Source organism: Nicotiana sylvestris, chromosome 1 (assembly GCF_000393655.2).
Source record: "Nicotiana sylvestris chromosome 1, ASM39365v2, whole genome shotgun sequence".
Lineage (NCBI taxonomy): Eukaryota > Viridiplantae > Streptophyta > Magnoliopsida > Solanales > Solanaceae > Nicotiana > Nicotiana sylvestris.
In genome coordinates, this window is record NC_091057.1 from 103,142,941 (window position 1) to 103,170,866 (window position 27,926).

The following is a 27,926-nucleotide window of genomic DNA, read 5'->3' on the forward strand; positions in this document are numbered from 1 at the left end:
GAGAAATAAAAGATGAAAACAAATTTCTTCGTATGTTTCATCTTTGTTCAGTATAAAAAATTTGAAAGTTAATCTCATCGATTTTAAATATTATTTTTTTCAACTCAAATACATAGATTATAAGATAAGGATATCTTAGAATATTTTTTTAATTTACATTATATGTCATTTTTTAAAAATCACTATTACTAACAAACTAATATGATATTCGAATTTGAATTGGAATGCAATTTGAATAGTTTGCATTAAGGTTAAGACAAGTATGATGTCGAAAATAAACTACTTGACAATTTTAAGATAATATATGCAATATTTTATAATAATAATAATCAACTAATTAAACTTTTAATGATTCAAAGATTTCTTTTTGTATATATAGGGTATTAAAAATTCAAATTCTGGGGCTAGAGATATCGATAAACTTAAAGTGGAGTCATACTGAAATAAATTTGGTCAAAGAATCATTTAAAATTTTAGATAGCCGATTAAAGTGAATTTGAAATTAAGGATAATATCTTCACTAGCATTATTATAAAGATAATCATTATTATAATATATATAAAGTTTTAGAAATTGAAATTTCAAAAAAGAAATATTTTTTTGAAAGATAAAATCATATCAAATAAGAGTTCAAGTCGTAGTATAAGAGTCACGTCGTAATCAAAGAATCATTTATATCGTATCAAACTTTGTGCCTTGACATAAATATGAGTTATTATTTCACTTTGTGGCTAATTTTAGGTTTCAATGACACCTATGAGAATAGTGCAAAAATAAATTTTTACTACGAGAATTGAAAAAATGTTAGTCTTTTTTAATTAATATCTTACGATTATCTATAATTATTTATAAGGTTTAAATATTAAAGTTATTTACATATAATTCAAATAACTCAAATATTTAACATGGTTAATGTTAAATATCAAAATGGAGTAAAAACAATTCACTAGCTAAAGAATTTTTTATATTTTTACATAGCCAACTAAAATGACTTTTGAATAAAGAATAATATTTTCAATTACATTATTATAAAAACAATAAATATTGAAAAATAATGTTTTAGAAACTGAAATTTTAAGAAAGAAATATTTTTTAAGAGATAGCAATACACTAAATAAGAGTTCAAGTAGTAGTAAAAGAGTTAAGTCTTATCCAAAGAGTCATTCATTGTCTCAACATTTAATTGTTTTGCCATAAATATGAGTTGTTATTTTGCTTCCTGACTATATTTAGGATTCAATGACACCGGCAAGAATGGTACCAAAAAAGAAAAATAGAAGAAATGGTTAATTTTTTCACGTAGTTAATATCCAATGATCATCTATATTTACTAAGAAAGTGTAAAGTTTAAGATTATTTACATACAATTCAAATAACTTAAATATTTTACATGATTAGTGTTTGCGCATCCGCGCGGGTACTAATACTAGTATATATTAAATCAAGAAAGTTACCATATATAATTGGCATTATGGTTAACCTAAGTGGCAAGCTAATAAATGTCAATAGTATATGATAACTTTATTCTAAATTTCACTATTTTAGTTAAATATTGTCACGGCCCTAACCTCGAACACGGTCGTGATGGCACCTCTCGTGAAGACAAGGCCTACCAGACCAAAGCATAACACCTCATTTAAATAGTTAAATACCATAAATATTTCTAAAACATGATATAATAACCATAATTTGCGGAAATAACGATAACAAAAGTAGAAACCATCCTGACATAGTCCAAACCAGGGTGTCACAAGTCATGAGCAACTAATAAATCCGAATACCAGTCTACTAGATATGAAATCCAATAAATAAGTTCAAGTGCATGAAAATAGTAAGATAAGGGAGGCACAGGGGCTGCGGACGCCAACAGCTACCTCGTAATCTGAAAACACTGCCTGGATTAGGAGGATCAGCACTCAAGAGCAGACTCTGCGATGCCTGAATCTGCACACATGGTGCAGGGAGTAATGTGAGTACTCCGACTCAGCGAGTAATAATCATAAATAATGGCTGAAAGAAAGAAAACACGTAAAGGCAAAAAGAAATTCTATATCAAACAGTAAAAATCACTTAAATCAGTAAATCAGTGAGGAAGTCAAATGAAATTCCTTTAAACCAAGTAAAACATGTAATTTAGCGGGTAGATAACAAGTAGAAATACGCTCCTCGGACAAAGTAATAATCGCTTAGAACAGTATCAGGCCCTCAGGCTCACTCTCAGTATAGTATCAGCCCCCCGGTCTCACTCTCAGTACAATATCAGCCCCTCGGGCTCACTCTCAAATCATGATGGGTACCTGCGCTCACTATGGGTGTGCAGACTCCGGAGGGACCCCTTACGGCCCAAGCGCTATATCAAGTGACCTCGTGGCATCATCTCTCGGCACTCGGCCTTACATCACTCGACACTTGGCCTCACATCACTCAAGCCACCTCGTGGCGTATAAAAGTATCTCAGGCCCTTGGCCTCATATCGCTCAGCATATCCTCACATATGGCCCTCGGCCACACTCAGTCCGAAAATCATTACAAGCCCCTCGGCATTAGTAAATCAGTTGTTCTCAGCCCAAAACATCTTTTAGAAACATCATTTAAGTTTCAAATATGAGTAAAAGTGGTTGAATTTGTAAACAGTAAATATCAACAGGACTGATTTCAAGTGATAAATCAATATAGTGAGGAAATAGAGATAAAAATCCCCGGAGGGTTCAAATAGTTGGCACGAAGCCCAAATATGGCTATCAGCCCAAATAATGATGATAACAAACAAGTTTTAGTCAAATACGTGGTAAAATCATCTATCGGGACGGACCAAATCACAATCCCCAATAGTAAACAACACCACGCTCATCATCAAGCGCGTGTCTCACCTCAATATAGCACTACGATGTGCAATCCGAGGTTTCAAACCCTCAAGACATCATTTACAATCATTACTTACCTCGAACCGGCTACAACTCTAGCTCGCGACGCCTTTGCCCCTCAAATTGGCCTCCACGCGCGTCGTATCTAACCAAAAGCAGAACGAATACGTCACAATATGCTAAGGGAACAAAGCCCAAGCGAAAACAATCGAAAAATATTTAAAAATCCCAAAATTAGCAAAACCCGAGCCCCGAGCCCACTTCTCAAAACTCGGAACTTTTCACATTGTTAGATTCCTTATAACCCCACGATTTCATACATATCAAAAGTTCTCCAATACGACCTCAAATGGTCCTTCAAATCCCAATTCAAAAGTTCAAAATTTTAAGCCCTAGTTCTTCCATTTTTAGCTTAAGTTCCAAGAATTTCTAGGTTTATTTCACAATAGAATCACGTTTTAGGTTCAAACATATTACCTCCAATCAATTCTCCTTGAATCCTTTTTTAATCACCCTCAAAACACTTTCAAAATGCTCAACTATGGAGGAAAAATGACTCAAAATCGTGGATGAAATAACTTATAAACTTTCTGCCCTGGTCTGTGACGACCCGACCCATCGTCTCATAGGTTACCGCTCCATTTTTCTCATTCTCAGCTTCTTTATGCTTTATTATCCGTATCTTATGTGATCGAGTTAGTTTGGAGTGGTTTTGATAAGACATGAAACACTTAGTCTCTTTTAAGAAGGCTTAAGTTGGAAAAGTCAACCAGATGTTGACTTATGAGTTAGAGGTATCGGATGTGAATTTTTATCCTTTGGTTAGCTCCGGGAGGTGATTTGTGACTTATGAGTGTGATCGGAAGTGGTTTTGGAGGTTCGGTGTAGAATTAGGCTTGAATTGGCGAAGTCAGTATTTTGGCGAATTCCGGTTGATAGGTGAGATTTTGATCGAAAGTGTATTTCGGAAGTTTTTGGAAACTTAGGCTTGAATTCGATGAGTTTTGGGTAATTTGATGTTGTTTGAGGTGTTTTAATGATTGGAACAAGTTTGAATGATGTTATGAGTTATGTTGGCATGTTTGGTCGGGGTCCCATGAGGCTCGGATATGTTTTGGAAGAGTTTTTGGAAGATTTTGGCGTTTCGATTAAGAGCATGTAATGATCCAAAGGTCCATTTTTAGTTCTAAAGATTGAAATTTGATTTTGAGACTTCCAGAATTTTGATAATGAATTATAGGAGTGATCTGGAACGTTTGGTCTAATTTCATCATGAGTTAATTGTTTAACGAGCGAAATGGTATTGAACTACGCAAATGAGCTCTGAATTGAGTTTCGACTGAAGGGCTATGTTCATATTATTATAGGAACAAAAATCATCGAATTCCGAGGTCCCAGGCCCGAAATATGAATTTTTGAGTAAAATTGCTTTCAGAAAATATTTAAGGAAAATGGAAATGAAATTTGATTAGAAAGTGATCGTATCGAGCCCGTATTTTGGTTTCGGCGCCCGGTACAGGTCTTATATATGGTTTAAGCACTTTCTGTAAAGTTTGGTTGAAAACGGACGTCATTTGACGTGTTTCGGACTTAAAATGGAAAATTTGATGTTTTATGAAATTTGAAAGAATTCTTGGATTTTAAAGCTTAATTCGTGGTATATGACGTTATTTTGGCGATTTGATCGCACGGTTAAGTTCGTAGGATGTTGTTGAGTTAGTGTATGTGTTTGGTTAGGAGCCCCGAGGGCTTGGGAGTGTTTTGTAGGTGTCTCAGAGTGATTTCGGACTTAGGAAAATTGCAGAAATAGTACCCCGTGAACAGTACCGTGAACAGTACCCCGTGTACAGTACACGCGTGAACAGTAGCCGAAAATTCTGGACAGTGTAGAAAAAGAGCAGTCCGATTTTCTTTCATTTTTTGGACTTTCAAGATCGGATTCTGGGCATGAGTGAGAAGTTAAGGGAATTCTTGGGGTAAGTGTTCTTGACTCTCTTATGATTATATTCCATGAATTAATCTTCATTTTTGGCTTTAGATTATTGATATTTGAAGAGAAATGGATGATTTTCTAAAATTTCCTAAAGATGAATTTTTAAGATTTGAAAGCCAATCCGATGTCGGATTTTGGTAAAATTTGTATGGTTAGACTCGTGGCGACACAAGAAATCCGGTGATGTTAATTTTCTGATTTTTCGAGACGTGGGCCCGGGGCTCGGGTTTTTGTCAAATTCGTGAATTTTGATATTTTTCGATTGCTTTCGATTGGGTATTGTCTCTTTAGCATAATGCGACATATTCGTTGTGATTTTGGGCAGATTCGTCGCACGAGGAGGGTAATTTGAGAGGCAAGGGCATAGCGAGCTAGACTTTGACCGTCTTGAGGTGAGTAATTGATGTAAATGATGTCCTGAGTGTTTGAAACACCGGAATTTCACATTGTAACACTATATTGAGGTGACTTGCACGCCGGATAATGGGCGTGGGGTAGAGCACCATTGGGGATTGATATCACTGTTTTCGCATATTTTGCATATCATTTGATCTCAGTCCAAGGTTTTAAATACTGTTTTGCAAACTCAACCATCTTTCTACGATTTGAAAACTTAAATGATATTTCTAAATGATATTTCGGGCTGAGAACTATTGTTTTACGAATGCCCAAGGGGCTTATGATGATTTTTGGACTGAGCATGGATCGGGTTGCGCGCCGCAGCAGTGTTACATTGATATTGAGGCAGAGCCTAGTTGATTACATTGATATTGAGGCCGAGAGATTGGTTGATTATATTGATATTGAGGCCGAGAGCCTGGGTGATTATACTGATATTGATATGAGGCCGAGGGCCTAGATTTGATGCCACAGATGGCTTGATATTGCGCTTGGGCTGTAGGAGCCCCTCCGGAGTCTGTACACAGCCCAGTGAGCGCCATCGACGATAAATAAATATGGATGGCTCGGGCTGCACTCCGCAGTGGGTATCGGAGGGTACCGTCATATGCATTGCATTACACTCATGCATTTATTCCTTATCTGTATTATCTGCCATAATAATTATGTGCTCTTATTTCATTGACTGGTTGCTTCACACTATTCTGAGCCTGAGGGGCTGATACTGTTCTGAGATATTGAGCCCGAGGGGCAAATTTCTACTTATTATTTTGATACTGAGCCCGAGGGGTAGATTTCTAATTATTATTTTGATATTGAGCCCGAGGGATAGATTTCTACTTGTTATTTTGATACTGAGCCTGAGAGGCAGATTTCTACTTGTTGTTTTGATATTGAGCTCGAGGGGCAGATTTCTACTTGTCATTTTACTGCCAAATTCCCTGTTTTACTAGTTTAAAAGAATTTTCACATGATATTTCACTGAATTGTTATTTTAAGTGATTTCAGTGCTTCTGTATAGAATGTTGTGTGCCTTAACGTGTTTTCTTACCTTCAGTCATTATTTATATTTATTACTCACTGGGTCGGAGTACTCACAATACTCCCTGCACCATGTGTGCAGGTACAGGTATTCCTGAGGCATAGAACGAGTTTTCTGCTGTTCAGTTTTCATTGGAGTTATCGAGGTAGCTGCATGATGTTCGCAGACCCGTTTTCTCCCTTATCTTCTGTTATTTATGATATCTTTAGATTTTGTTCCTAATTCCATACTTTGTAGAATTTTAGTAAACTCTATAATAGCTCATGACTTGTGACACCCCGGTTAGGGCTGAGTTGGGTTGGATTTCCGTATTTTATCTATACTTTCTGCTATTGGATATTATTAAACCATGTTTATACTATAATGGTGTTAATTAATTGTCTTAAAAGGATGAATTGGGTTCAATGGATGGCCTTGTCTTCATGAAAGGCGCCATCACGACCAGGTTCGGGAATTGGGTCGTGACATGGTCATACTTTCCTTCTACGCGAACGCGGTCAACCTCTCGCATTCGCGTAACACAAATTTACGTTGACCTACTTTTACCTTACGCGAACGCGACATACCAGTCGCGAACACGATGCCTCTTCCGCCTTGACCTTCGCGAATGCGAGACATCAGATGCGAACGCGAAGAGCAAATTCCATTGGACCCCAAATCTTTATACGCGAATGCCGAGAGCCTCATGCGAATGCGAAGCACAAACTCCTAGCCTTCAGCGAATGCGAAGTCTTAATTCTGGCCTTCCTCAAATTCTTCTATGTGAACGCGAGGCTCCGCTCGCAAATGCGAAGAGATATTTCTCTGCAACAGCTGGGCAAATTTTTCTACAACTTTCAAACTCCAAAATGGTTCGATTGACCATCCGAAACTCACCCGAAGCCCTCGGGACCTCAACCAAAAGCACCAACACATCCTAAAACCTCATTCAAACTTGTTTCAATCATCAAAACACCTCAAACAACACCAAATCCATCAATTCACATTGAATTCAAGCCTAAATTTTCTAAAAACGTCCGAAATACGCTTTCGATCAAAAACCCAACCAAACCACGTCTGAATGACCTGAAAATTTGCACACACATCGCAAATGACATAACGAAGCTACAACAACTCTCAAAATTCCATTCCGACCCTTGGATCAAAATCTAGCCTATTAACCGGAAATCGCCAAAATACTAACTTCACCAATTCAAGCCTAATTCTACATCGGACCTCCAAAACCAATTCCGATCACACTCCTAAGTCATAACTCACCTCCCGAAGCTAACCGAACCATCGGAACTCACATCCGAGCCCTCTAACACATAATTCAATACGCAGTTGACTTTTCCAACTTAAACCTTCTTAAAAGAGAATAAGTGTCTCATTTCTTACCAAATCCACTCTGAACGCAAACTACCCAACTCGCTCACATAAAACACGGATAATGAAGCATAATGAAGTAGAAATGGGGGAAACAGAGAGGTAATTCATGAGACGACTGGCCTGGTCATCACATCCTCCCCAACTTAAATAGACGTTTGTCCTCGAACGAGTTAAGAAACATACCTGAAGCCTCAAATAGGTAAGGATATCTGCTCTACATCTCCCGCTCAGTATCCCAGGTAGCCTCCTCCACGGGCTGACATCTCCACTGCACCTTTACTGAAGCTATATCATTTGACCTCAACTTTCAAAAATAGCTATTGGCTCCACATCAAAGGTCAAATCATCATCCAACTAAACCGTGTGTAAGTCCAAAACATGAGACAGGTCCCCAATATACTTCCGGAGCATAGAAACATAAAATACTGGATGCACTCTTGACAAGTTGGCTGGCAATGCAAGCTCATATGCCACCTCCCCGATCCTCCGAAGTACCTCAAAAGGCCCAATGAACCCGCAGACTCAACTTTCCTTTCTTCCCAAATCTCATAACACCCTTCATGGGCGAAACCTTCAGCAAGACCTTATCACCAACCATGTAGGACACATCTCGTACCTTCCGATCCGCATAACTCTTCTGTCACGACTGCGTTGTACGAAGCCTCTCCTAAATCACCTTCACCTTCTCTAAGGCATATTGAACCAAATCTGTCCCCAATAGCCTAGCCTTGCCGGGCTCGAACCAACTGATTGGAGATCTACACCGCCTCCCATACAAAGCCTCATATGGATCCATCATAATACTCGACTGGTAGATGTTGTTATAAGCAAACTCTGCAAGCGATAGAAATCTGTCCCTTGAACCTCCGAATTCCATAACACAAGCACGCAACATGTCCTCCAAAATCTGAATAGTACGCTCAGACTGCCCGTCCGTCTAAGGATGAAAAGCTGTGCTCAACTCCACCTGAGTACCCAACTCTCGCTGAACAGACTTCCAAAACTGGGAAGTAAACTGAGTGCCCCGATCTGAAATTATGGAAACTGGGACACCATGCAATCGAACAATCTCCCGAATATATATCTCTTCCAATCGCTATGAATAATAAGTAGTACGAAAGAAGTGTGCGGACTTGGTAAACCGATCCACAATCACCCAAATAGCATCAAACTTCTTCAAAGTCCCTGGAAATCCAACAACAAAGTCCATAATGATCCTCTCCCACTTCCACTCAGGAATAACCATCTGCTGAAGTAAGACAACCGGTCTCTGATGCTCATATTTCACTTGTTGACAATTGAGACACCGAGCTACAAATCCCACAATATCTTTCTTCATTCTTCTCCACCAATAGTGCTACCTCAAATTCTGGTACATCTTCACGACACCTAGATGAATAGAATACCGCAAGCTATGGGCCTCCTCCAGAATCAACTCTCTCAGCCCATCCACATTGGGCACACAAATCTGGACCTGCATCCTCAACACCCCATCATCACCAATGGTCACGTCTCTAGCATTATCATGATGCACCCTGTCCTTAAGGACAAGCAAATGCGGATGATCATATAGACGCTCTCTGATGCAATCATATAAGGAAGACCGAGAAACCACACACGCCAACACCCGATTAGACTCCGAAATATCCAACCTCACGAACTGATTGGCCAAGTCCTGAAGATCAACTACAAGAGGTCTCTCCCCAACTGGAATATATGCCAAACTCCCCATACTCACTACTTTTCGGCTCAAAGTATCGGCCATCACATTGGCCTTTCCCGGATGGTACAATATAGTGATATCATAATCCTTAAGCAACTCCAACCACCTCCGCTGCCTCAAATTAAGATCCTTTTGCTTAAACAAATGCTGAAGACTGCGATGATCGGTGAATACCTCACAAGATACACCATACAAATAATGCCTCCAAATATTCAATGCATGAACTATGGCAGTCAACTCCAAATTATGAACGAGGTAGTTCTTCTCATGGGGCTTCAACTAACGAGAAGCATAAGCAATAACTCTACCCTCCTACATTAATACATAACCAACACCAACTCTCGAAGCATCACAATACACGGTATATGAGCCTGAAGCTGATACCAAAACCAATACTAGAGTTGTGGTCAAAGTTGTCTTGAGCTTCTGAAACCTCTCCTCACACTCGTCCGACCATACAAATGAAACACCCTTCTGAGTCAACTTGGTTAAGGGAGATGCGATAGATGAGAATCCCTAAACAAACCGGCGATATTAGCCTGCCAAACCAAGAAAGCTACGAATCTCTGTGGCTGAAGATGGTCTGGGCCAACTCTGAACTGCCTCTATCTTCTTTGGATCAACCTGAATACCCTCACTGGATACCGTGTGCCCCAATAAAGCCACTGAACTGAGCCAAAACTCACACTTCTCGAAACTCTGTAATATAACTCTCAAATGATCCATGTGCTCCTCCTAACTATGCGAGTACACTAGAATATCATCAATGAATACAATAATGAACGAGTCCAGATAAGGCTGAAATACACTGTTCATCAAATGCATGAATGTTGTTAGGGCATTGGTTAGCTCGAAAGACATCACAAGGAACTTGTAATGACCATATCTGGTCCTGTAAGTTGTCTTAAGAATATTTGAATCCCTGATGTTTCAACTGGTGATAACCTGAATAAAGATCAATCTTGGAGAACACCCTCGCTCCCTGAAGCTGGTCAAATAAATCATCAATGCAAGGAAAATGATACTTGTTCTTAATTGTTGCCTTGTTCAATTGCATATAATCAATGAACATTCTCATGGTGCCATCCTTCTTCTTCACAAACAGGACTGGCGCGCCCCAAGGCAACACACTAGGCCGAGTGAACCCCTTATCTAGGAGTTCTTGAAGTTGTTCTTTCAATTCTTTCAACTTTGCTGGTGCCATACAATGTGGCGGAAGAGAAATGGGCTAAGTGTCCGGCAACAGGTCAATACCAAAATCAATATCCATGTCTAGTGGCTCGCCCGACAGGTCTGCAGGAAACACATCGGGAAAATCCCTCACAATTGGGACAGAATAAATACTGGGAGTCTCAGCTCTAACATCCCTCACAAACGCTAGATATGAAAGGCAACCCTTCCCAATCATATGCTGGGCCTTCAAGAAAGATATCACTCTACTAGGAACATAATCAGTCATACCACGCCACTCGATCTGCGGTACACACAGCATAGCCAAAGTGACTGTCTTAGCATGACAGTCCAGAAATAGCACAACACAGAGATAACCAATCCATGCCCAAAATGACATCAAAATCAACTATGCTCAATAGCAATATATCCACTGGGGTTTCCAGACCCCCAATAGTCACCACACATGACCGGTACACACGGTCTACAACAACAGTATCGCCCACCGGTGTAGATACATAAACAGGTAAAGTAAGAAACTCAAGAGGCGTACCCAAATAACGAGCAAAGTATGATGACACATAAGAAAAGGTGGAACCGAGATCAAATAATATAGTGGCATCTCTGTGGCAGATTGAAACAATACCTGTAATGATAACATCTGAAGCTATGGTATATGGCTTGCCTGGAAGTGCATAACAACAGGCCTGACCGTCCCCCGATCGACCTCCCCCTCTGGGGCGACCCTTGGCTGCCTGACCTCTACCTCTAACTGGCTGGGCGGGTAGTGAAGTAACTGGGGCAGAAGTCGAGGGCTGACCCTTCTACTCGGAGAACAAGCAACATGACGAGGACACTGCCTCCACACATGCCCAAACTCTCCACACTCAAAATAACTCCCAGTTGCTGGAGAAGGGGACTGAAGGGAACCCCCCGCACCGGAGTGACTAGCTGATGCACTCGGCATAGAAGAACCCTGAGCCGACGCGGCACGAGATGAACTCTAAGCTGGGAGGGAGCTGAGTGAAAGCAGGCCCTGCTGAGACCCATGAGAACCACGACCTGAAGATGCCCCACGATACTCTAGGCGTGCTGACTGAGCAGTCCTGAAAGAACGACCTCTACCATGCTGAAACTGCCCCCCTCGAAGGAGCACCACCATAACTTCCTGATCTTCGAGGCCTCTTGGCCTCCTTCTCCTCTCAATCCTGACGGCGAACTGTCTCAATCTCGCGAGCGATATCAACCACCTCCTCGAACGTAGCACCCAACACCCTCTCTCGAGTCATAAGAATATGGAGATGATAGTTAAGGCCATCAACAAATCTCCTGATCCTCTCATGATCTGTCGGAACCATCCAAACGGCACGATGAGCCAACTCAGAAAACCTCGACTCATATTGTGACACAGTCATATCCCCCTGTCGCAACCACTCAAACTGTCTACGCATCTCCTCTCTACGGGACTGCGGTAAATACTTCTCCAAGAAGATAGTGGAGAACTGTTGCCAAGTAAGGGGCGCCGCACCAACCGGCCTATCCTCTCATATGCCTCCCACCAAGTGAAGGAGGCCCCAAAAAGCTGAAAAGTAGTAAATTCCAAACCACTAGACTCAAGAATCCCTACTGTATGGAGCATCCGCTGACACTTATCTAGAAAGCTTTGGGTATCCTCACCCTCAATACCATTGAATGATGGAGGATGGAGTCTACCAATCCTCCCAAGATGACGCCGGCATAACTGGCACCGCAAACTCTTGAGCTGGTGCACCCGGCTGGGCTGGAGGTGCCCCCGGCATCTGAAGTCCCTGTACTTCCTACTCAGGTGTGCAAGCAGTAAGGGTATGATTGCCTCCCCTGGCTTGTGAAATAGTTGTTGCTGTAGTGGCTGAACTGCTTGAGCCAGGCTAGTGCAAACTGATAAGATCTGTGCCAAGGCCTCCTGAAGACTCAGAATCATGATGGCCACAACTAGGGCCTGAATTGGTGATGCTGGAGCATCCATAGCTGGAGCCTGATCCGGAGCTAGGGCAGCTGGTGGATCTACAGGTGCTGCCCTCGCTGCTCTGCCTCTGCCACAACTACGACCATGTCTACGGCCTCTAGTGGTCTCAACTTGTGGTACTGGTGGTTGTCCACCTCATCCGGTGCTCGCGTCCTTACCATTTGTGAGAGAATAGGATAACAGACGTTTAGTACTCGGACCACAAGTTCGCACCACAAGAATGTCAAAAATATGAAGTTTTTTCCTAAAGGTTCTGCAGCCTCTCGAGGATAAATACAGACGTCTCCGTACCAATCCGTGAGACTCTACTAAACCTGCTCATGACTCGTGAAGACAAGGCCAGCCAGACCAAAACAGAACAACTTATTTAAATAGTTAAATACCATAAATAGTTCTAAAACATGATATAATAACCATAATTTGCAGAAATAACGATAACAACAGTAGAAACCATCCCGACACATCCTAAACCGGGGTGTCACAAGTCATGAGAAACTAATAAATCCGGATACCAGTCTACTAGATATGAAATCCGATACAGAAGTTGAAGGACATGAAAATAGTAATATAAGGGAGGCACGGGGGCTACGGATGCCAACAACTACCTCGTAGTCTCTGAAAACACTGTCTGGACTAGGAGGATCAGCACTCAGGAGCGGACTCTACGATACCTGAATCTGCACACACGGTGCAGGGAGTAATGTGAGTACCCCAACTCAGTGAGTAATAATCATAAATAATGGCTGAAAGCAAAAAAAACACGTAAAGGCACAAAGCAATTCTATATCAAGCAGTAAAAAACACTTAAAGCAGTAAATCAGTGAGGAAATCAAATGAAATTCCTTCAAACCAAGTAAAACAGGTAATTTAGCAGGTAGATAACAAGTAGAAATACGCCCCTCAGGCACAGTAACAATCACTCAAAATAATATCAGCCACTCGAGCTCACTCTCAGTACAGTATCAGCCCATCGGGCTCACTCTCAATACAATATAAGCCCCTCGGGCTCACTCTCAAATCATGATGGGTACCCGCACACACTGTGGGTGTGCAGACTCCAGAGGGACCCCTTACAGCCCAAGTGCTATATCAAGCTACCTTGTGGCATCATCTCTCGGCACTCGGCCTCACATCACTCAAGCCATCTTATGGCGTATAAAAGTATATTAGGCCCTCGGCTTCATATCGCTCAGCATATCCTCAAATATGGACCTCGTCCACACTCAGTCCGAAAATCATCACAAGCCCCTCGGGCATTAGTAAATCAGTAGTTCTCAGCCCAAAACATCTTTTAGAAACATCATTTAAGTTTCAAATATGAGTAAAAGTGGTTGAGTTTGTAAACAATAAATATCAACAGGACTGAGTTCAAGTGATAAATCAATATAGTGAGGAAATAGTGATAAAAATCCCCGGAGGGTTCAAATAGTTGGCACGAAGCCCAAATATGGCAATCAGCCCAAATTATAATGATAACAAACAAGTTTTAGTCAAATACGCGGTAAAATCATCAATCGGGACGGACCAAATCACAATCCCCAATAGTAAACGACCCCACGCTCATCATCAAGCACGTGTCTCACTACATTATAGCATTACGATATGCAATCCGGGGTTTCAAACCCTTAGGACATCATTTACAATAATTACTCACCTCGAACCGGCTACAACTCTAGCTCGCGATGCCTTTGCCTCTCGAATTGGCCTCCACGCGGGTCAAATCTAACCAAAATCAGAACGAATACATCACAATATGCTAAGGGAACAAAGCCCAAGCGAAAACAATCGAAAAATATAAAAAAATCCCGAAATTAGCAAAAGCCGAGCCCCGGGCCCACTTCTCAAAACTCAGAAATTTTCACATCATTAGATTCCTTATCACCCCACGAGTTCATACATATCAAAAGTTCTCCAATCCGACCTCAAATGGTCCTTCAAATCCCAATTTAAAAGTTCAAAATCCCAAACCCTAGTTCTTACATTTTTAGCTTAAGTTCCAAGAATTTCTAAGTTGATTTCACAATAGAATCACGTTTTAGGTTCAAAAATCATACCTTCAATCAGTTCTCCTTGAATCCTTCTTTAATCACCCTAAAAAAGCTCTCAAAATGCTCAACTATGGAGGAAAAATGACTCAAAATCGCGGATGAAAGAACTTATAAACTTTCTCCCCAGGTCTGACTTTCCTTTTACGCGAACGCGGTCAACCTCTCGCGTTCGCGTAGCACAAATTTATGTTGACCAACTTTTACCTTACGTGAACGCGTCATGCCAGTCGCGAACACGATGCCTCTTCCGCCTTGACCTTCGCGAACACGAGATACCTGATGCGAACGTGAAGTGCAAATTCCACTGGACCCCAAATCCTTATACGCGAACGCGGAGAGCCTCATGCAAATGCGAAGCACAAACTCCTAGCCTTCCGCGAACGCGAGGCGCCTCTCGCGAACGCGAAGGCTTAATTCTGGCCTTCCTCAAATTCTTCAACGCGAACGCAAGGCTCCGTTCACGAACCTGAAGAGATAATTCTCTGCAACAGCTGGGCAGATTTTTCTCCAACTTTTAAATTCCAAAATGGTCCGATTGACCATCTGAAACTCACCCGAGGCCCCCGGAACCTCAACCAAAAGCCCAATACATCCGAAAAACTCATTCAAACTTGTTCCAATCATCAAAACACCTCAAACAACACCAAATCCATCAATTCACATTGAATTCAAGCCTAAGTTTTCTAAAAACTTCCGACATACGCTTTCGATCAAAAACCCAACCAAACCACGTCCTAATGACCTGAAATTTTACACACTTATAACAAATGACATAATGAAGCTATAACAACTCTCGTAATTCCATTCCGACCCTCGTATCAAAATCTCGCCTATCAACCGGAAATCACCAAAATACTAACTTTGCCAATTCAAACCTAATTCTACACCGGACCTCCAAAACCAATTCTGATCACACTCCTAAGTCATAACTCACCTTCCGAAGCTAACTGAACCATCAGAACTCACATCTGAGCTCTCTAACACATAAGTCAACGCCCGGTTGACTTTTCCAACTTAAACCTTCTTAAAAGAGACTAAGTGTCTCATTTCTTACCAAATCCACTCCGAACGCAAACTACCCAACTCGCTCACATAAAACACGGATAATGAAGCATATGAAGTAGAAATGGGGGAAACAGAGCGGTAATTCATGATACGACTGGCCGGGTCATCACAAATATATATTTATAAATGAATTTGAATTAAAAGATAATTTTTAATTTATAGATAAAGTTCTAAAATTCGAATTTAAATTAAAAATAATTATTTTATCATGTTTTCATATGCAATCATGTTAGGAACTTTATTTTATTTTTTCTAATTATTTAAATACTACTTCGCCTCTAGCAACAAAAAAAACTACTTCATATAACTATAAAACTCTTTCATATTTAAAATCCTATAAGTATAGTTCTTTGAAACACGGTATCTAGATTTGAATAAAACGAAATTCTTTTAAAATAAATGTAATATATATGGTACACGTCTATGTTTATCTAAATAACAAAAAAGAGTTTACAAAATCAAATAAAAGTTTACTTACTCTAACGACCCGACTGGTCATTTTGAGCTCTAGCACGTCGTTCAACAGTTTGAGGAAATGAGCAACTTCACTTCAGGTATTATGACTTGTGCGCACGGTCGGAATTGAATTCTGGGAAGTTCAAAGATGATTTAGAAAGAGAATTCTCATTTCGGAAGCTTTAAGTTGAAAGAATTGACTAAGGTTGGATTTTTGGGTAAACGCTCTCGAAATCGGGATTCGAAGGTTCCAGCATGTTCGTATGATGATTTCGGGCTTGGGCGTACGTCCGGACTATGTTTTGAAAGACCTGGGAACGTTTCGGGCCCATATTTTGGTTTCGGAATCTGGTACAGGTCTTATGTGTGATTTAAGGTAAGTCTGTGAATTTTGGTATGAAACAGACATTAAATGATATGAATCGGACCTTATTTGAGGAAATTGGGAAATTTAAAGTTCTTAAGAATTTCATGATTTTGATGCTAAATTCATAGTTGTTGATGTTATTTTAGTGATTTGAATGCACGAGCGAGTCCGTATGATATTTTTAGGTTGGTGTGCATGTTTGGTTTCGATCCCCGAGGGCTCGGGTGAGTTTTGGATAGGTCACGGTGTGGTATTTGGACATAGGAAAATTTTAGGTTTTTAGCTGGTATGATCAGGTTGCGAAGCCTGGCTCGCAAATGCGAGAATTTCATCACAAATGCGAACAAATGCCTGGTCAGGCCTGATCGCAAATGCAACCATTTGGCTCGCAAATGCGGAAGGCCCCAGTCGCAAATGCGACGCCTGCTTCGCAAATGCGAACCCCTCAGAAATAAGGGGTGGTCGTAAATGCGATAAATTTTTTCGCAAATGTGAAAGTCTCAGAATTCTGAAGGGTTCACAATTGTGAACCCTGATTGCAATTGCAACATCAGAGACCTGTAAATTCATGACTTAGATGCATTTCAACCATTTTTCACACTCTTTCAAAACCAAAACACTCTAGGGCCATTTTTCAAAGGCAATTTCTTCTCCAAATCAATTGTAAGTTATTTCTAACTAGTTTTCTTCAATCTTTAACATCTTTTCACATGATTTCAACTCAAAATCAATGATTTTCATGGGGAAAATTGGGTGTCTTGGGTAGAACTTATTTTTTTTCAAAAATTTGGGATTTGGACCTCGATTTGAGGTCCGATTTCAAAACAAATTATATATTTGAGTTCGTGGGGGAATGTGTAGTCAGGTTTTGGTTCGAACCTCAGGTTTTGACCATGTGGGCCTGGGGCAATTTTTGACTTTTTGGGTAAAACTTTGGAAAATTTATTTTCATGCATTAGAATTGATTCATTTAGCATTTATTGACGTAATTAAGTAACTTGTGGCTAGATATGAGCGATATGGTGGTGGAATCAAAAGGGAAATCGATTGTTGAGACTTGAATTGTGTTCGCGACATCGAGGTAAGTGTTTGGTCTAACCTTAGCTTGAGGAATTAGGAGTCGAGTCCTATTTTCTATGCGGTATTTGTCGAGTTAGACATATAGGCATAGTGACGAGTATCTAAACGTTGGTGTCAAGCATGCCCATGAGTCTTATATTGTGATTATTATGACTTCGTTGTATTATTCATGCTTTGATTATGATTTCTATTGTTGGGCAAAGTTTGTGGAAGTAATTGTGACATTTGAACATTGAGGAGTGTTGGCTCAAGTTGTACAATGAAATATGAAAGTATAAGTGGTAATTGAATCTTTTAAAGCATTGGCTCAAGTTGTGAAGTGAGTTGTGAAGTAAAAGTGAGATAAAAAAGAGAATTATTACCTGGCCTCCTTGCTGGGATATTGTTGCTTTTGATGTTATCTTCCTTGTCGGGATGTTGATGTTTCTTTTGATGTTGATCCCTTGCCGGGACTTGATTGTTGAGATATTGTTCCCTTGCCGGGATTCTTATTGCAATTTCATTTATTCCCTTGCCCTATTGTTTGTGATTGTTGTTTGGGTGAGGAAGAGTGTTAAACTACGAAGGGTGATGCCGTGTATTGTTTTGGTGAGAGAGTGTTAAAACAAGAAGGGTGATGCCGTGTATTGTTTTAGTGAGAGAGCGTTAAAGCACGAAGGGCGATACCGTGTATGATTTGTGAGGAAAGAGTGAAAATCATGAAGGGTGATGTCGTGCCGCACGATGTACCATTCCGTGCCGATTATATTGATTATATGGTGAGGACGAGAGTAAAAGCACGAAGGGTGATGCCGTGCACATTTCCATTATTTGATTGTTTCTGTGAGGACGAGAGTAAAGGCACGAAGGATGATGCCGTGCACATTTCCATTATTTGATTGTTTCTATGAGGACGAGAGTAAAGGCACGAAAGGTGATGACGTGCACTTATTGATTCCTGATTCTTCGTTGATATCTAAGATATGTTGTTTCTTTTAATTACCCGTTGTCTTTCTATTCTAAATTGATAGTTCCCTGCAGCATGTTACCCCTCCCATACTTGACTGTATATTACTGTTCTTCTTTTCCATTGTATTTAGTTAAATTACACAAGTTTATTTGGTAGTCTGGTCCTAGCCTCATCACTACTTCGTCGAGGTTAGGCTAGGCACTTACCAACACATGGGGTAGGTTGTGCTGATACTACACTCTCCACTGTCTGCAGATCCCGCGGCAGCAACTTTTGGACCATAGATTGGGTGGCTGCCTTCAGTCCACGCGGAGATCCAAGGTAGTCCTACAGGCGTCCGCAAGCCCTAACATCTCTCTCTATCCCTTTACTCTTGTTTCATTTACTTAGTTCAGAAACAATGTATATTTTATCTTTCAGACTTTGCATGTAGTATTCTTAGATCATCTGTGAAACTGTGACACCAGTTCTGGGTGGTCGAGGCCTAAATAGTTGTATTAGATACATATTTCAGATAGTTTGGGTATTTGTTCCGCTTAGTGTAATTTCCGCTGTCTACACGTTATTTCTTTATAATTGTTAAAGAATATAACATGGGTAAAAAGGTAATTTATTCAAACAGCTGGCTTGCCTAGCTCACATTAGTAGGCGCCATCACGACTCCCGAGGGTAGAAAATCCGGGTCGTGACAATCCGAGGGCCTCGCGTGGAATCCGGATGGTTAACAGATCAATTTTGGAAATTGGAAGAGGAAGTGCAACAGTTGTCTTCTGGTGTAGCCGCACCTGCAAGGCCTGGGCCGCAGGTGCGGAGCCGCAGAAGCGACTAGGAGAGCCGCAGATGCGATTTTGGGTTGGAAGTGTAAGGGCCACAAATGCAGTCATCTCGCCGCAGAAGAGGTACTACACCTGCGGGAGTCGAGGCACAGAAGTGGAAAGGGGAGCCCGGAGAGAAACCGTAGGTGCGGTAGAGGGGCTGCACCTGCGGAACCGCAGAAGCGGTCATGTGACCGCAGGTGCGAAATTGCTGGAAGCAGTAATGTTCTTTAAAAAATCGGGTGTCTTGACCATTTTCCTCCATTTAATCTTGTTTGGGAAATTTTTGGAGAGATTGGAGAGAGGGATTTCGTCATCAAACATTAGGTAATTTAATTTCACCCCTTGTAAGTTAAATACATGGTTTTGTTAGGTATTTTAGCATGAAATTGGTAGAAACTTGGGGTTGAGGGAAAACCTAGAAAATTGATATTCTTGGATTTTGTCCATGATTTTGGGTATGAAATTAGGAGAAAATCATATATTTGAGTTCGTGAGTTCATGGGTAAACTTTATCTTCGAGAAATTTCGGAATTCGGGCATGTGGGCCCGAGGGCAATCTTGGCAACCTTTCGATCGGGATTAGGATTTTTTATAAATTAGATTGTAATGAGTAATTGAGAATATAATAATGGATTTGCATATCTGTTGGCTAGTTTTGGAGCATTTAGCATCGATTCAAGTCTCCGAAAGGTCGTGGAATGCTGGTTGTGGATCTTTGGAGCGAGGTGAGTCTCCTTTCTAACTTGTAAAAGGGAATTGTCCCCATAGGTGAAATAATTAGTTAAGTGCTTCTATTTGTGGGGGGGCTACGTATGCACGAGGTGATGAGAGTCTGTGCACAGCTACTATTATATGTAAGTCCAGGTAGTCTAGGACCCAAAAGTATGCTATACTTGGAATATCTGTAATCTTGTTGGCAGTTGAATTGATTAAATCCTATCGAATCGGTAAATGAATTTAAAAAAAAAAGATTAAACTTCATTTTCTTAAAATGCTAAAAGAGAATTGGCTTTTATTTGGATAAACGTTCTCCGATAAATTCTTAATTTGTTGTTTGAGCATGTATGTCTATGTGTACTTGCGTCGCATGTATGATTCGCGAGCATGGTGATTGTTTATTTAAATTTGACAGTGTCGCATGTATGATTCACGATCGGGGTAATAGATGCATCTATGTTTCTTGTCGTTCGACCCTTGGCAATGCACATTTTACATTTATGTTAGATCGGGCTGTACGACCTCGACATGATATGCGCATGCTTGTATTGCTTGCCTGAGAATTTTAAATGTTGATAATTGCCCTTCCTGGCAAGAGATAAATTAATAAAGATAATGAAAAGTAAATCCTTGGAAATCCTTTATTAATTGAGAAGTTGTTTACCTGCTCTCCGGCCTTACGAGTTAAATTTTGCTTTATGAAATCCATGAGTTACTCACACTTTTACTATATTATCATTGGACTATTATTAAATGTCAAAGTCGACCTCTCGTCTCTACTTCTTCGAGATTAGATGGGATACTCATTGGGCACACGTTGTTTTCATACTCATACTACACTTGTTGTGCATTTTTGTTGCACAGGTTCATATGTGTCTAGTGGTTTAGTGGCATAGCGCCATGGTTGATATGGAGACATAGGTGAGCTGCATTTATCGAAATGACCCACATCCAGCAGAGTCCCCTTCAAAGTATTTTTCTGTGTTTTTCATTTGTGTCCACTTTGTATTCCGGACAGTTACTGTATTTTATTCCATTCCCTAGTAAATGCTCATGCACTTGTCACACCGGGTTTTGGGATGATTATGGGGTATCTTGTATTAACTTCTTAACATTCATACTTGTTTTGAAATGATTATCTTTTACTTATAAAATTGAAGGAAAATCATAGTTTTCAAAATTATTATAACGAGAATTTAATTAAGTATTTTGGTTGGCTTGCCTGACAGCGGTGTTCGGCGCCAGCATGACCCATTGTTGAATTTGTGTCGTGACAACATGGTATCAGAGCACTAGGTTCCCTTAAGTCTCACAAGTCATGAGCAAGTCTAGTAGAGTCTCTCAGATCGGTACGGAAACGTTTGTACTTATCTTTGAGAGGCTGTAGGACTGTTAGAAGCACCTCCCTTCTTGATTCCTCATCGCGCGGTTTGATTCCTTTGAGGCTTATGCCTTTGATTCTTTCCTACTCAAACTTATGTGATGTGAAGCGCTTATTAAAAATCGGGGACTGAGAAAATGTAATGGTACTATAGATGTGGTGCGGGATGTTCCTCCTTGCGTATTTGATCGCGCTATTGTCGTTGCCTTGCGGAAGGTCGTTCTGTCGTTTTAGCTTAGTTTCAGTATTACCTAAGGTTTTAAGATTTGCCATTAATTGTTATGGCGATTCGTGCATTGTTATCGGAAAATATTGATATAATGGTAGAGTGTTTATCTATACATTTAAGCAATGAATGACTTGGAAGGATGTCTACTCAATGCAAGATTCAGAGATTCAGAATTTTATTTCCCGGCGGAAGAGAGGCAATCGGGGTATAAATGATCAAGTTTGGTTTGATGGAGTAATGAGACTTGGTATTTTTGAGCATGGTGGAAATTTCATCTGTGACGTGGTATCGTCGTCCTCGATTGAATATTTTAGTTCGCCGGTGTTATGGTTTTCTTCAATTTGCCTTTGGGGCAGGATATTGTAAAATAATAATGTAGAGGCGACTATCAGAGATTGCGATGTGCGGTGGTTCAGGATTGAATCAGTATATCTAGTGTTGATGGCCCAAGAAACATGACCTCGGGGAGATTTAAAGTTGGTAGCAGTTCATTGGTTCAAGCGCTACGAAGATGGATTTTATTTAATGTAACAACTAAGCATCAAAGGATGAGGAAGGACATGTGGGGAGTGTCAGGCAGTGCTCAAAACTTCTAGAATGCCAGGTATAGGAAGCAAAGGTCGAGTAGTCGATTAAAGGGGTGATTTCCGCTAAAGTGGGAGAGTTGCGGAGTTGCATATGGACATTGCGGTAGGATGACTACGCACCTTAAGGAGAGTTTTGAATGATTTGGGAATTTTACTGATTGGTGATCGGGGTCTACGAATTTAAATTGAAGTATGGGCTATTATGCGACAGGAGATTTAATATAACGGAAAGGAGCTGCTCAAAATGAAGAAGGATACAACATAACTTTGAATTGGATAGATGTTGCCGCACATTTAATTGATGACCACGAAGGGTGTGTAGCTAGAGAGTGAGCTCAGACTCAGGATGGATTATGGATGTCGTAGTGATTGTATCTCGTGTAGCAACATTGGAAGATGTCGGCAAGTAAATTCCATAGGTGCGGTATCTCTAGTGAGCAGATTGGCGATCGCATGGTTGGCGAAGATTCTGCAAAGAATTCTATTGGTTATACAGCAAAAAAATTGGTCGTGCGAATGTGGTTGATGATTCAGAGTATAAAAAGGGGTTTTATAGAAAGATTCCTTGAATTTTGGCGGTTGATTGCGCAAGGTTATGTCAATAAGAGATAATGAATCCTACAGAATTCCAGAGTTGTGTGATAGTGGATTCAAGCTATGTGGGAGTGTCCCAACGCCTATGGTTGGATTTCATGGTCGTCCATTTGTGACATTTCTGGTTATTAGCATATTAGTGGGTTATTTTAGCTAAGAGAGAGTAACATAAGAGGAGATTTGAGCAAATGAATTGTTAAAGGTGTTCTATGGTTGGCCTTATTGGCTCATGTTCAGACGCGGGGAAGGATTCTGGATTTATGCCTTTTATAGATGCAGGATTCAAGGGAAGTGATTATGCCGGGTGCTTCGTCGAGAGGGTATTGATGTGCTAAAAGATTCAGGGAGTTGATTATATTCGGGGCCAAGTCAGAGCGGGTGGCTCTCAACAACGGTCCTAGTGGATTCAAAGGGGTAAAGTGTGGTGCCTAATGATTGCGAGCCTATAGGTACAGTTAAGAAGCAAGCTTTTGTAGAAACTTATGATAAGAGGCCCAGAACGTTCTATGATGTTTTCACTTGTAGTGTGACATTTGGGAGGAAAATGAGAAAAGACTTCGGATTCGTAGAGGGATTATCAGAATGGGTATACCAGTTGAGGATGTGAATATGTGCACAAGGAAGTTATGAGATGGTTCATGGGTTTGGAGACAATGTGGCCTCGTGGAATGGAGTTACTCAAGATGAGTGCAGATTTGGATTGGTAATGTAAGGAATGGAGCTATTATTATCTCTAAGCAAGTTAAGGATGAATTAGAAGAAGTTAGATTTGTTGGCTATGGTTGAATTAGCATAATGGTAGTGGTGATCAGTTTCTTCAGCGTGATTAAGTTATGCATGTGATTTGTGGCTGTACGTGTGAGGCTTGACGGCCGCCGTAATTGATTTTATTTGGAAGTATTCGAGTGTTATAGCATTGTTATGTATAGGAGGATCCCGGAGGGGTTAGGGTGGTTTAGACCACTACTTGGAGATTTGCATATTCTACGGTTATGAGAATTCACCTGCGTGTTGTGATGGTTCTCCTGAAATGAGTTAAGTAAAAAGTTTTTATATGATGTAGTGTTAATTTATTAGTGGTTCCGAAGTTATGATGAAAAATCGTGTTCTATCGTATATTGGCATGTTGGGTGCAGTGAGTGGTATGGAATTTGAAGTGAGGATCAAGGTTGTAGTTCAGTGTTGACAAGGATGTCACGAGCTTGGATGAGCAGGAAAGGAGTTGGGATGTTCAAAGTAAGCTAGTAATGTCCTCAGCGTCACCGGAGATCGGTGTTTTGTGAAAGAGGCTTTGCATCCTGGTTAAGGATTATTGATCGCTCTTCAGCGTTAGGGCAGCCATTGGTTTGGATGCACAAGCCTGTTATCTGTTACGGAAGGTTGTGGGAGCGTGCCCCACGGGAAGGTTGTATAAGTGTGGCATGTAGTCACTTGATTGATTGAAGAGTTAAACCAAGTATAAAGATTGTGGTGATGTCGTTAAACTGAGAACTGATTCCTGAAGGGCACTCGGTTTATTGGGTTGTGGACTGTGGAGGATTACTCCGGTTATGATGGTTGTTCTTGTGTGTTATGAGAAAAGGGTAGTTATTATGGACCTTTGAAAGGTTATTAGCTTAGTTCAGCGTGATCAGAATCAACTTGAGGTTTGTGGATGCATTTAAATGTGAATATGGGTTTTATATCAGGCCAGATGTATTCATTTCAGCAATGCGCTCCTTATGGATGAGTAGTCTGGGTGTTATTTTGTCGTCAGCTATTTCATGTAAATATTGTGACGTGTGAAGTTGTGAGACAGCTTGGTGAATTTCTTATGTGTTGAGGTTCCGCGTAGAGATAATGTTATATGAGCAGAATGGCTCTTGAGATTTAGATCGTATATCACACCTCAGTTGTGCTTGAGTTTTTAGCTTATAGCGCTATATGTCTCCTTATGGATGGTATAATGCACTTAGCGTGCTTGTGACCGACATTCAGTATTTTGTTGTAATGAGCAATCTGGCTCGGTATGTATCTCATTATGTGAATTTTATGGGTGGACTGGGTGGTACGCCGCCATGGGTATGTTGTTTGGATCGGGTTGCACGCCGCAACAGTGTGATATTGAGTACAGATTTCTATATCTATTTTTATGTGTTTTGATTCCTATCTTTCTGAGGAAAACTCTTATTAGTTGTGTGCCCGTGTCGCATGTATGATTCGCGAGCGGGGTGTTTGTTTAATTATGTTGACCACGCCGCATGTATTAGTTGCGACCGGGGTAATTGGATTTCCTTTTCAGAGTTCACTTTCCTTTTGTATCGCGTTCGAGCTGGTAGCCCATTGGCACATTGTGGCATTATATAAGACTTTTGGTCACGACGGGGTGGCTTATTTCCAGAGCATTTCGTGCTGGGTGAGACGAGATCATTGGATTTAGGATTAGTGCAATCTGATTATATGAAGTATATTAAGGAGCTAAGACCATTATTTTGTTCAGAATGAGATGATGGTTCTTGTTAGGAGTATAGACCCAATGATTTGTAGATTTAGCAATTGGTTATGAATTTCTACACATCTCTTCCATCGCGGCAGTATTGTAAGAGTTAGAGCAAGACCTTTGAATGTCATGAGGTGCAATAGGAGCATCAGATTCATGGAATTTCAAATAATTTGATCAGAGAATGTTATTGTGGTCCTGTGAGTAAAATGGTGCAAGGTGTGAATTCAGCTAAGGTATGCAGTCATGTTTTGGTGCTGCGTGTAGTTATTGATTCGGTGAGCGTATGTTGGAACAGGCCTTGTAGTGAATTTCAGATGTTGGAATTGGGCTCTAAGGCTTATTTGCCTAAGTGATAAAGGGTATCTTAAGATTGATCGAGCTAGGTTGCCCAGCTGAGTTGTGGTAGCACTGGTAGGTGCTCGAGGTGTTAAACAATGATTTTGGGCAACCCCAGCGTAGTTCTTAGCATGTTCGAGGACGAACGTATGTTTAAGTGGGAGAGAATGTAATGACCCGACCGGTTGTTTTGAGCTCTAGCACGTCGTTCAGCAGTTTGAGGCCATGAGCAGCTTCACTTCAGGTACTATGACTTGTGCGCACGGTCGGAATTGAATTGCGGGAAGTTCAGAGTTGATTTAGAAAGAGAATTCTCATTTCGAATGCTTTAAGTTGAAAGAATTGACTAAGGTTGGATTTTTGAGTAAACGACCTCGGAATCGGGATTTGAAGGTTCCAGCTGATTCATATGATGATTTCGGACTTGGGCGTATGTCCGGACTGGGTTTTGCAAGACCCGGGAACGTTTCGCTGCCTATTGTGGAAATTAGCATTTTTGGAAGCATCTCATAAGTTTGGATTGAAGTGAATTTCAGGGTTATCAATGTCCGTTTGAGATTACGAGTTCGGGAATAGCTTCGTATGGTGATTTTGGTATTGGGGGCGCGATCGGAAGTGAATTCGGAAGTCCGTAGGTCATTTTGGTGTCATTTGGCTAAATATAGAAATTTGAAGGTTTTTGAGAAGTTTGACCAGAAGTGGACTTTTTGATATCGGGGTCGGAATCCAATTTCGGAAGTTGGAGTAGGTCCGTAATGCCAAATATGACTTGTGTGCAAAATTTGAGGTCAATCGGACATGATTTGATAAGTTTCGTCATTGAATGTAGAAGTTTGAAATTCTAAAGTTCCTTAAGCTTAGATTGGGGGTCGATTCATGATTTTAGCATTGTTTGGTATGATTTGAGGCTTCGAGAAAGTCCATAATGTATTTTAGGACTGGTTGGCATGATTGGTTGGGGTTCCGGAAGCCTCGGGTGGATTCCGAATGATTAACAGATCAATTTTTCAAATTGGAAGAGGAAGTGTAGCAGCTGTCTTTTGGTGTAACCGCACCTGCGAGGCTTGGGCTGCAGGTGCGGAGCCGCATAAGTGGCTAGGAGAGCCGTATATGCAATTTTTGGATGGAAGTATAAGGACCGCAGATGCAGTCATCTCACCGTAGAGGCGTGACCGCAGCTACGGGAATCGAGGCGTAGAAGTGCAAAGGGGAGCCCAGAGAGAAACCGCAGGAGTGGTAGAGGGGCCGCACCTGTGAAACTGCAGAAGCAGTCGTGTGACCGCAGGTGCGGAATTGCTGGAAGCAGTAAGGTTCTTTAAAAATCGCGTGTCTTGGCCATTTTCCTCCATTTTTGTCACGACCCAAAATCCACTAAGGGTCGTGATGGCGCTGGACACCACTGTCTGGCAAGCCAACCACAATTTACTAGCAATTTCTCATTTTAATTATTTTGAAATCATTTCCTTTAAACAAATAAATAATAAATAATAAACTTCGTTGGATAAATGAGGATGTCTTTACAAAATTTAACTACTGAAAAATCCCGTGATCATCCCAGAACCCGATTTCACAAGTATTTGAGCAATTTCTAGGAAATAATGTAGTACAACAACCGTCCAAAATACAATATTGGACAGAAAGTAAATACAGTAATTTGAAAGAGACACTACTGGCTGCGGGTCGTCTCAAGAAGTGCAACTCAGCTAGGTATCTGTATCAATCGTGCCGCTACGCCCACTAGGCCACTAGAGATGCATGTGCGTGTGCAACAAAAATGCATAGCAAGTGTAGTATGAGTACGAAAACAACGTGTACCTAATGGGTAACCCGTCTAATTTCGAAGAAGTAGAGACGAGAGGTCGACTTTGACATTTCCTAGTGGTCCAATAATAATATAGTGAAAATGTGAGGAAATCATGGATTTTTATAAAGCAATTATAAACTCGTAAAACTAGATAGCAGGTAAACAACATCTCAAATAAATACGGATTTCCAAGGTTTACTTTTCATTATGCTTATCAACTATGTCTGGCCAAGGAAGGCAAATATTATCACATAACATTCTCAGGCAAGTAATACAAGTATGCGCATATCATGCCGAGGTCGTACAGCGCAATCCAACAATATTTATACTGTGCACTGCCGAGGGTCGAACGGCACGAACAATAGATGCATCTATTTAATCTACCGAGGCATTCGGCCTGTTCCAAAGGTAAACATACACAAACAGTCAATCAAGAAGTCAACATGGAA